At 44.4% G+C, this 12,347-nt stretch overlaps 1 long non-coding RNA gene across 1 annotated transcript; it reads left to right on the forward strand.

Moving 5' to 3' along the window:
* Positions 1-213: 213 nt before the first annotated feature.
* LOC311126535 lies at positions 214-1,243 on the forward strand. The gene is made up of 3 exons (XR_014613005.1): positions 214-355; positions 496-756; positions 869-1,243. It is a non-coding gene; the product is annotated as an uncharacterized lncRNA (long non-coding RNA).
* The last annotated feature ends 11,104 nt before the right edge of the window (positions 1,244-12,347 follow it).

The following is a 12,347-nucleotide window of genomic DNA, read 5'->3' on the forward strand; positions in this document are numbered from 1 at the left end:
CCATTAAAGAGGTCAAAGAGGTCAGAGAGGGGGGCATGGGCCCCATTAAAGAGGTCAGAGAGGGGGGCATGGGCCCCATTAAAGAGGTCAGAGAGGTCAAAGAGGTGGACATGGGCCCCATTAAAGAGGTCAGAGAGGTCAAAGAGGTGGACATGGGCCCCATTAAAGAGGTGGACATCAGAGAGAGGGAGGCAGACGGCAGGGAACTCTTTTGTCTAATGAAGTCAGGGCCATCGTCGTTGACCATGTGGTAAACAGAGGCCTTAGCATGGCAGAGGCTGCCAGATTAGTTCACCCCAATCTGAAAAGATCAACTGTCAATTCAATCATAAGAACATTTTCTCCAAGAAAACCGGTAAGTCTGCTGGATATGCACTATGCTTTACCATTACATTTACAATAAATTACATGTTGTAATGCATGTAAATTCACATAACTTGTTCCAGTATTCTTCCAATATGATCTACTGACAGTATACTCTTGTTCTACCCTCAGAATTGACAGAAGACCCCATGGTGGTGGTCGTGTGCTGACCGACCAGCAGGAGTGGGCAGTGGTGGAAATGGTGAGGGCCAGGAATGACATACGTCTGTCTGAAATAAAGCAGGCCATTGAGGAGAATGATGACACCTTTGCCAATGTGGCATCCATCAGCCTACCAACAATCACCCGCCTTTTGAAGATGCACCAGGTATCTATGGAACACATTGACCTGGAGCCTTCTGAGAGAAACAACTGGGGGCCGAGTATGTTCAGGTACAGCACTATATAAATACACTGTATTACTGTTACTATTAATGCACATGCTACTTCACAATAACATATTGGAACTATACTGTAAAAAGAACTAACCAAAATATATTTTTAGAGGGTGATGGTGCTTGATGCTGCTGTGAACCATCACTAGTATATCTTTGTTGGTGAAGCGGGCTTCAACCTGGGCCAAAACTTGGCGCCGTGGGCGGAACCCTATTTGCCGATGGGCGTCCGTCCAAGTGCCTGGACAACGTGGGGGAAACATTTCCAAGAGCAGCAGCTATCTCTGAAGATGGTGTGGTAGGACGTAGACCATTACTTGGATCCTACCACGCTGCACACCTCATTGGGTTTCTCAATGAAATGGAGCAGGCCTGTCAAGGTGAAGGGGTCACCTATGTCATTGTGTGGGACAATGTCAGGTTCCACCATTCAGAGGTGGTTCAGGCATGGTTTCAGGTCCCTCCCTGATTCGTGACCCTATACCAGCCCCCATACTCTCCTTCCTCAACCTTGTTAAATTATTTTTTTCATCATGGAGGTGGAAGGTGTACGATCGCCATCCCCATGAGCGTGCCACCCTCCTTCTGGCCATGGAAGAGGCATGTGATGACATCAATGCAGACCAATGTCAAGCTTTGATTCAACATGCCGAAAGGTTTCTCCAGCGGTGCATGAACAATGAGGACATTTACTGATGTGGATGAGAATTTATGGCCAAATGCTCTAGACAGGCTTGATGCTAATTAATGCGTGCTAAACATTATTTTATTTTCATTCATGTAATGTTTCATTTAAATGTCTTACATCTAATTACAGACAGTACTGTATGTTGCAATTATATCAGAAAAATACAAAAAATTCCCCATGAATGATTGTAGAGGATGTCATCATTGATCACACCTTTGATTACACATTGGATAGATATCATGGAAATGATAGATTGTCAATGTTGTTGGGTAATGTAAGTGTATTGCCTAATGTAAACTGTAATCTACAGTACTGTAGCATATTAATTTCAGCACTTCTAAGGGTTATTTGAAACAATTATCTTGCAGTGATTGCTATTGGATTAACTGGTAGTTAATGATATATTTTCAATTGAGTAGTTTTAAGTTGTTATGGTGATTAAACCAATGCTCTCATTACATTTATATTTTGAATCAATGGTTGTGTGGTGAGAGATGTTTCCAATCCAAATGAATGCACAATGACAGGTTTTGAATGAAAGACTGGCTGCTTTACAAGCATGACCTGCTAGGAGTTTTATACTAAGAGTTGTGAAAATGTACCACCTGCTTGTGAAAATAGTACCAAAGTGATTAAAACAAAACCGTAATAGGATTTTTGGGGCGGGGATGAATTGTTAATTGATTTTCAATAAGGAACACTGAGGGAAAACACAACAGAAGAAAAAGGGGGGACGCAAACACTACAGTGAGGGAAAAAAGTATTTGATCCCCTCTCAAATCAGAAGGATTTCTGGCTCCCAGGTGTCTTTTATACAGGTAACGAGCTGAGATTAGGAGCACACTCTTAAAGGGAGTGCTCCTAATCTCAGCTTGTTACCTGTATAAAAGACACCTGTCCACAGAAGCGATCAATCAATCAGATTCCAAACTCTCCACCATGGCCAAGACCAAAGAGCTCTCCAAGGATGTCAGGGACAAGATTGTAGACCTACACAAGGCTGGAATGGGCTACAAGACCATCGCCAAGCAGCTTGGTGAGAAGGTGACAACAGTTGGTGCGAATATTCGCAAATGGCAGAAACACAAAAGAACTGTCAATCTCCCTCGGCCTAGGGCTCCATGCAAGATCTCACCTCGTGGAGTTGCAATGATCATAAGAACAGTGAGGAATCAGCCCAGAACTACACGGGAGGATCTTGTCAATGATCTCAAGGCAGCTGGGACCATAGTCACCAAGAAAACTATTGGTAACACACTACGCCGTGAAGGATTGAAATCCTGCAGCGCCTGCAAGGTCCCCCTGCTCAAGAAAGCACATATACATGCCCGTCTGAAGTTTGCCAATGAACATCTGAATGATTCAGAGGAGAACTGGGTGAAAGTGTTGTGGTCATATGAGACCAAAATGGAGCTCTTTGGCATCAACTCAACTCGCCATGTTTGGAGGAGGAGGAATGCTGCCTATGACCCCAAGAACACCATCCCCACCGTCAAACATGGAGGTGGAAACATTATGGTTTGGGGTTGTTTTTCTGCTAAGGGGACAGGACAACTTCACCGCATCAAAGGGACGATGGACGGGGCCATGTACCGTCAAATCTTGGGTGAGAACCTCCTTCCCTCAGCCAGGGCATTGAAAATGGGTCGTGGATGGGTATTCCAGCATGACGATGACCCAAAACACACGGCCAAGGCAACAAAGGAGTGGCTCAAGAAGAACCACATTAAGGTCCTGGAGTGGCCTACCCAGTCTCCAGACCTTAATCCCATAGAAAATCTGTGGAGGGAGCTGAAGGTTCGAGTTGCCAAACGTCAGCCTCGAAACCTTAATGACTTGGAGAAGATCTGCAAAGAGAAGTGGGACAAAATCCCTCCTGAGATGTGTGCAAACCTGATGGCCAACTACAAGAAACGTCTGACCTCTGATTGCCAACAAGGGTTTTGCCACCAAGTACTAAGTCATGTTTTGCAGAGGGGTCAAATACTTATTTCCCTCATTAAAATGCAAATCAATTTATAAAATTTTTGAAATGCGGTTTTCTGGAATTTTTTTGGGTTATTCTGTCTCTCACTGTTCAAATAAACCTACCATTAAAATTATAGACTGATTATTTCTTTGTCAGTTTGCAAACGTACAAAATCAGCAGGGGATCAAATACTTTTTTCCCTCACTGTAACATTACAGTATGATATTCTAACGAGGCAACGACTAACATTACAGTATGATATTCTAATGAGGCAACCACTAACATTACAGTATGATATTCTAATGAGGCAACCACTAACATTACAGTAGGATATTCTAATGAGGCAACCACTAACATTACAGTATGATATTCTAATGAGGCAACCACTAACATTACAGTATGATATTCTAATGAGGCAACCAATAACATTACAGTATGATATTCTAACGATGTAACCACTAACATTACAGTATGATATTCTAATGAGGCAACCACTAACATTACAGTATGATATTCTAATGAGGCAACCACTAACATTACAGTATGATATTCTAATGAGGCAACCACTAACATTACAGTATGATATTCTAATGAGGCAACCACTAACATTACAGTATGATATTCTAATGATGCAACCACTAACATTACATTATGATATTCGAATGAGGCAACCACTAACATTACAGTATGATTTTCTAATGAGGCAACCACTAACATTACAGTATGATATTCGAATGAGGCAACCACTAACATTACAGTATGATATTCTAATGAGGCAACCACTAACATTACAGTATGATATTCTAATGAGGCAACCACTAACATTATAGTATGATATTCTAATATTCTAATGAGGCAACCACTAACATTACAGTATGATATTCTAACGAGGCAACCAATAACATTATAGTATGATATTTTAATATTCTAATGAGGCAACCACTAACATTACAGTATGATATTCTAACGAGGCAACCAATAACATTATAGTATGATATTTTAATATTCTAATGAGGCAACCACTAACATTACAGTATGATTTTCTAATGAGGCAACCACTAACATTACAGTATGATATTCTAATGAGGCAACCACTAACATTACATTATGATATTCTAACGAGGCAACCACTAACATTACAGTATGATATTCTAATGAGGCAACCAATAACATTACAGTATGATATTCTAATATTCTAACGAGGCAACCACTAACATTACATTATGATATTCTAACGAGGCAACCACTAACATTACAGTATGATATTCTAATGAGGCAACCACTAACATTACAGTATGATATTCTAATGAGGCAACCAATAACATTACAGTATGATATTCTAATATTCTAACGAGGCAACCACTAACATTACATTATGATAGTCTAATGAGGCAACCACTAACATTACATTATGATATTCTAACGAGGCAACCACTAACATTACAGTATGATATTCTAATGAGGCAACCACTAACATTACAGTATGATATTCTAACGAGGCAACCACTAACATTACAGTATGATCTTCTAATGAGGCAACCACTAACATTATATTATGATATTCTAACGAGGCAACCACTAACATTACAGTATGATATTCTAATGAGGCAACCACTAACATTACAGTATGATATTCTAACGAGGCAACCAATAACATTACAGTATGATATTCTAATATTGGAATGAGGCAACATCTAACATTACAGTTTGATAGTCTAATATTCTAATGCCAGTGAGCAAATCTCCAATCTCCACCCTATTCCCTATGTAGTGCACTACTTTTGATCTGGTCAGAAGTAGCCTAGTGCACTACGTAGGGAACAGGGAGTCATTTGGGCCAGAGTCAGTAACTCCCCTGGGTATGAATTGTCTCTCTATCTTATCTGTCTTCTATATGATGTTCTCCTCTCCTCCTCTCTTCTCTCCTCTATTCACTCTATTCTATCATCCACACCACATGCCAGCTTCAACACAATCCATTTACAAGTTAAAGACACACCTTGGAATAAATAGCAAAGGAAAACTACTACTAGATGGATTTTATATTTCCCATCACCATGAATCATATTTAATAACTGAACAGTAGCAGACCTAACTTCATCTGTTCCTGACTCTGGGTAGTGGATTAAAAAGACCATCAATCTCCAATGATATTAAAGTACAATTCTGAACCTTACTGATATACTGAGTGACAAGTCAAGATATCTGCTGTTTTTATTGTTTGATTAATAACACCACCTGCTGGACAGGTTTAATGTTGCTTGACTGAGCAGGATGGGAGAATAAAATATATCAAATTTAGGGTTGGTTTCCCGGACATCTCCATTAAACATGCTTTTTAGTCTAGGACTAGGCTTCATCTGTGTCCGGGAAACCGGCCCATATAGTTCAATTAGCAAGTAAGTAACACTACCTGTTCCATGATACTGAGGAAAATTACATTGAGACAGAGAACCAATTGAGAAAACATTTCAATGGTTCTAATGTATGCGCTAACTGTAAGTCGCTCTGGATAAGAGCGTCTGCTAAATGACTAAAATGTAAATGTAAATGTTCTGAATGACAACCAACATACATTAACAGCATACATCATGATTAATGTGAATATATAAGATTAAAACATTGCACTTACAAATAATATGAATGCATTGAATTGTAATTCATAACATCTTCTGAAGATCAAATCAGTCAAATCATTGTACATAAAAACAGAGCAGAATTAATCATCACATCTGGGGACCATCACCATCAGCATGACTAGTATCTATGTGGACCCTACTACAGTTTAACCAGCTCAGCTATAGACTACACCAGCATGACTAGTATCTATGTGGACCCTACTACAGTTTAACCAGCTCAGCTATAGACTACACCAGCATGACTAGTATCTATGTGGACCCTACTACAGTTTAACCAGCTCAGCTATAGACTACACCAGCATGACTAGTATCTATGTGGACCCTACTACAGTTTAACCAGCTCAGCTATAGACTACACCAGCATGACTAGTATCTTTGTGGACCCTACTACAGTTTAACCAGCTCAGCTATAGACTACACCAGCATGACTAGTATCTATGTGGACCCTACTACAGTTTAACCAGCTCAGCTATAGACTACACCAGCATGACTAGTATATATGTGGACCCTACTACAGTTTAACCAGCTCAGCTATAGACTACACCAGCATGACTAGTATCTATGTGGACCCTACTACAGTTTAACCAGCTCAGCTATAGACTACACCAGCATGACTAGTATCTATGTGGACCCTACTACAGTTTAACCAGCTCAGCTATAGACTACACCAGCATGACTAGTATCTATGTGGACCCTACTACAGTTTAACCAGCTCAGCAGTACCATTATAGAGATTAAACCCAGGATAGAGGGGCTGAGTGAATGTGGTCTGGACTCTGTGGAGGAGGGTCATTGTGTCAGAGACACTGTAGAAGGACAGAGTACCTGCCTTGTGATCCAGGTCCACTCCTACTCTGGAGGACTGAGGGCCTGATACTTTAGTCCCAACATTATTGTGTCTGAACCAACAACCACCACTATAACACTGTAAACTCCAGGACTTGTCATTGAATCCAAATCTACCATCTGTCCCTGTTCTGCTGATGTCTTTATATGAGACTGCTGTATAAACCCAGTCCCCACTCCACTCCACCTCCCAGTAACAGCGTCCAGACAGAACTTCTCTACACAGAACCATCAAGTAGTTTGTGAATCTGTCTGGATGGTCAGGATATCGTAGGGCTTGGCCTGTATGCGTCACCTTTCTGTTCCCTTTAGACAGAGAGAGGCGTTTGTGTGCTGTGTTTGGGTCCAGTGTGAGCTGACAGGAATCTGGGAGAAGAGCAGAGCAGAGACCAATGAGGGGAGTTAGAACAATAAGTGAAGTCAGATACTGTATCTACCCTGTCTTTGATTAGAGCACAGCAGAGATCAAATCAGAGAAATGTGAGGCGTCAGATAGATACCCAGTCTTTGATTAGATCTACTATTGCTATATATTTCTAGAGGGATTGTTAGGAGTGTCAGTAAAAAGAGACTGTTAGTTATTTCAGAATAAAGAGACTCACATTGTAAGAACTGTTCTCTGGTCTTGGGCTCTGGAGGCAGTACAACATCCACTATATTCACTACAGACACACAAACACATTCACAGAGAGAGGGAATGTTATCATCACACCATATTCCACATGTATATGACTAGTAGGGAACTTTCAATGGTCTAAAGTTGATGTTCTTATTATTTTCAACACACCTGTAGTGGAGATCTTGGTCCATTCTCCTTTAAGGACGTCTTCTAGTTTCTCTCTCAGTTCAGACACAGTCTTACTCACATCTCCAAAGTACTGAAGAGGACGGACAACGATGCTGGGTAAGTCTGAAGATACACTGGTACTGGAGAGAGACTGATAACTCTGGGGGGAGAGAGAGAGAGGGAGAGAGAGAGAGAGAGGGAGAGGGAGAGAGAGAGAGAGAGAGTGAGAGGGAGCAGAACCAAATGATTGAGAGTTTTAATTTCATATCACATGTATCAAGGCAGTTGAGTTACCTGGAGGAAATGGATGTGATCCTCTGTGTGTGAGAGCTGCTCCAGCTCAGTGCTTCTCTTCCTCAGCTCAGCTATCTCCTGCTCCAGTTGCTCCAGGAGTCCTTCAGCTTGACTCACTTGAGCCTTCTCTTGGGCTCTGATCAGCTCCTTCACCTCAGAGCGCCTTCTCTCAATGGAGCGGATCAGCTCAGTAAAGATCTTATCACTGTCCTCCACTGCTGCCTGTGCAGAGCTCTGTTAAGAGAGAGAGAGAGAGACTTGTCTTACTTTAATGAGCCATCCTCATTACACTAACACCCCCACCCCTAAAAGCACATTGCGTGACACCACAACTTCTACACAATCACATTATACAGTACCCAACACCACAGTACAATACACCAACCAGCACCACATTCCAACCGTCCATCCAACCCCTCCTCTCCAGCCGTACAGACAGCCCCCCTGAGCCCCCATACCTCCTGAAACATCTCCACACTGTTGATCATTTTGTACAACTCAAACTCAACCCTAAGGCGTCAACAGTAATGGCATTACCCTGGCAACACAGAAAAAACATGATGAACAGTCTGTCATTGCAGAAAACGGACACCCCTCCCCAACTCCCAGGTCAACCCGAGCCAACCAGCTATTGGTGTCCAGGGCTCCATGTAATACCCTCCACTGGAGGACCCATGACGTTTCCAGCACTGGGAGCTTATAGAGCACCCTCCACCTATACCCTGCCATGCTCTCAGCCCCCACAACCCCCTGCCACTGATGTATTGAGTCTCTCCGGCCGCATGATGAAGATCTGCTGATCCAGCCCCAAACCACCAGCCCTCCTCAACAGAGCACATGCTGGTTCCCTCCAGCCCACCTCCGTACGGTACAGTAGCCTCTGTGCTGCTGAGTCAGAACGCTGCCACCCTGACCAGAAAAAATTCACTAACTTGCGCTGCAGGTCCACAAGCAGACCACCGGGGGCGTTGAGAATGGCCAATTTAAGCCATAGAGAGGATGCCACCAAGTTGTTGATGATCAGCACCGTCCCTCTGTATGCCACTTGGGAGATGAGCCACCTCCACTTCGTCAGCCTCGACACCACCGCTTGTGACACTCCTTCCCGTTCTTCCTAACCCACCCCTCCGAGCCCAGATACACCCCAAGCATCTTGAGCCACTCACAGCCCCACTGCAACCCCCCTGGAAGCTGCGGAGGTGCCCTGTCCCTCCATGCCCCACATAACAGAGCCTCACTCTTGCCCCAGTTTCCCTAAGCAGAAGACGCCCCCTCGTACACCCTCAAACTATTCTCCAGGGCCTGTAGGTTCTGCTCATCCCTAACCAACACAGACGTCATCAGCGTATGCTGACACTGCTATGCCTGTCCCCAACCCTATGCCTGGCTCCCATACTCCCTGTAGCCTCCTGCGTAGCAGGCCCAGAAACGGCTCAATAACAAGAGTGTATAGCTGCCCTGACAGAGGGCATCCCTGGTGAATGCCCCTCCCTACCCAGACTGGCCTACTGAGCCCTCCCCACACCTTGACCATACATGAAGCCCCAGCGTACAGCATTTGAACACAGGCCACAAAATTCTCCCCACAACCAAAACAACACATTGAACAGATATTCATGGTCCACCCTATCAAAGGCTTTCTCCTGATTATGAACAGATTGTCTGTGTTTGAGCGTCCTGGTACACAGTACATTTGGTCCTTGTGTACAATAGAGTCCAGGTGGGACTTCAGTCTGTTAACGAGGACCTTGGTAAAGACCTTATAGTCCAAACAGAGCAATGCCACAGGCCTCCAGTTCTTTAAGTCGCTCAAATCTACTTGTTTGGGCAGGAGAGTCAAAGCCTCCCGTCTACAGCTTAGCGACAGCTCCCCCACCCCGACGCACTCACACAACACACGTTCTGTCCTGTAAAATAATTCCCCAGAACTTTTTATAAAAATCCACAGGCAGACCGTCTGAGAGACAGCAGCTGAGAGTTTGTGAAAGGCCAGGGAAATGTCTATTTGATTTATCTGTGACAGAGAGAGTTTGGAAAGGTCTGTGAGCAGAACCTGAGAAAACCCAGGATAATAATAATAATAATATGCCATTTAGCAGACGCTTTTATCCAAAACGACTTACAGTCATGTGCATACATTTTTACATATGGGTGGTCCCGGGGATCGAACCCACTACCCTGGCATTACAAGCGCCATGCTCTACCAATTGAGCTACAGAGGACCACAGAGTTCTGCCCTCTATAAATCAGAGTACAACTCCACAGCCTCATCTCCTCACAACAGAAGTTACCCACCCATTAGGCTCCCTCATCTCCCCCACAACAGAAGTTACCCGCCCATTAGGCTCCCTCATCTCCCCCACAACAGAAGTTACCCACCCATCAGGCTCCCTCATCTCCCCACAACAGAAGTTACGCACCCATCAGGCTCCCTCATCTCCCCCACAACAGAAGTTACTCACCCATCAGGCTCCCTCATCTCCCCACAACAGAAGTTACCCACCCATCAGGCTCCCTCATCTCCCCCACAACAGAAGTTACCCACCCATCAGGCTCCCTCATCTCCCCCACAACAGATGTTACCCACCCATTAGGCTCCCTCATCTCCCCACAACAGAAGTTACCCACCCATCAGGCTCCCTCATCTCCCCACAACAGAAGTTACCCGCCCATTAGGCTCCCTCATCTCCCCCACAACAGAAGTTACCCACCCATCAGGCTCCCTCATCTCCCCCACAACAGAAGTTACGCACCCATCAGGCTCCCTCATCTCCCCCACAACATAAGTTACCCACCCATCAGGCTCCCTCATCTCCCCACAACAGAAGTTACCCACCCATCAGGCTCCCTCATCTCCCCCACAACAGAAGTTGTGGGGAAGTCGCTCTGGATAAGAGCGTCTGCTAAATGACCAATTATTTTATTTATTTATTATTTAGAAGTTACTCACCCATCAGGCTCCCTCATCTCCCCACAACAGAAGTTACCCACCCATCAGGCTCCCTCATCTCCCCACAACAGAAGTTACCCGCCCATCAGACAAACGTAAAACAAGGGATTTTCTTGGTTTCCCCACTCTGTTTTTCCAACCCCTCTGGTGAAACAGAGAACTGAGCCCTGTACTATAATATAATATAATGTGCCATTTTGCAGACGCTTTTATCCAAAGCGACTTACAGTCATGCGTGCATATATATATATATATATTTTTTTTTGTGTATGGGTGGTCCCGGGGCTCGAACCCACTACCCTGGCGTTACAAGCGCCGTGCTCTACCAGCTGAGCTACAGAGGACCAGGTGCAGACACATTTATGAAAGCAAAGACAAGGTCATTATTTGGGCTCAACACTAACAACCTACCCTTACACACCTCTTTTGCTACCCCTGCACTAAGATTTCTGCCATGGCATTTAAATGTTTTTGGTTTACATATTCCCCCAGTCTTTGCCGCCGTTCATGTTAAGGAAGTCTAACCGTGAAATCTCCATAAGAGGTGGGAGGGAAATCACCACAATCAGAAACCAGTAGAGAAGCCCATAAAGCCGCCATGCCAGAAAAAAACATCAATTTAAGCAGATTCTGAAGACATGCCCTTAAGAACCCATGACCCATTTTCTCAGCCTATACCGCTTCCTGGGTGAGAGGACACTAAACCCCTCATTCTTCATCACGTGTTGTACTGACCTTACAAACCTTCCAGGATCAATCAAATAAGACTCCAGCAGAACCTTCTTTTTCCCCTTTAGTCTCCATCAGGAACCTAGAAAGTTATCTCACCGTATATACTGGGCCCTCAGCCTGACTGGCTGTCAGCTCTGGATCCAATGAGCCGTCTGAAAATGAGACGCCTTGTCCTCCGCTCCCGCAGACTCACCTCCCCCCTCTTCCTCCTCCTCCATTGGCACGGTACCGTCCTCCTCCTCCCCAGTCTCTGCCCCCCTGCACTTCCCCCCTGATCAGAGCCTCTTCCCCAATGACAGGCAATATTTCCTGGGATGAGCCCACCAAGCCTTCGCCTACCGGAGTCTCTGTTACTACAGAAACCTGCCTCAGCTCATGTAGCCCAGCTGCAACCCTCCCCACCACCGCTTTCTCCACGGCCTGCGCACCACCACTTGGCCATGCACTACTACCGTGTAGCTCAGTTGGTAGAGCATGGCGCTTGCAACGCCAGGGTTGTGGGTTCGTTTCCCATGGCGGGACAGTATGAAAATGTATGCACTCACTAACTGTAAGTCGCTCTGGATAAGAGCATGTAGCCCGGCTTAGAGCAGTCATTTATTTAACCAGTTTACCATTTATCTACTACCATTTGCCTTTTTGTGTTTAACATTTTGTGGTTTGTAATCTAGCGGTTAAGAGCGT

The sequence above is a fragment of the Coregonus lavaretus genome (genome assembly GCF_964263955.1).
Source record: "Coregonus lavaretus genome assembly, contig: HAP1_SCAFFOLD_129, whole genome shotgun sequence".
NCBI classification, from domain to species: domain Eukaryota; kingdom Metazoa; phylum Chordata; class Actinopteri; order Salmoniformes; family Salmonidae; genus Coregonus; species Coregonus lavaretus.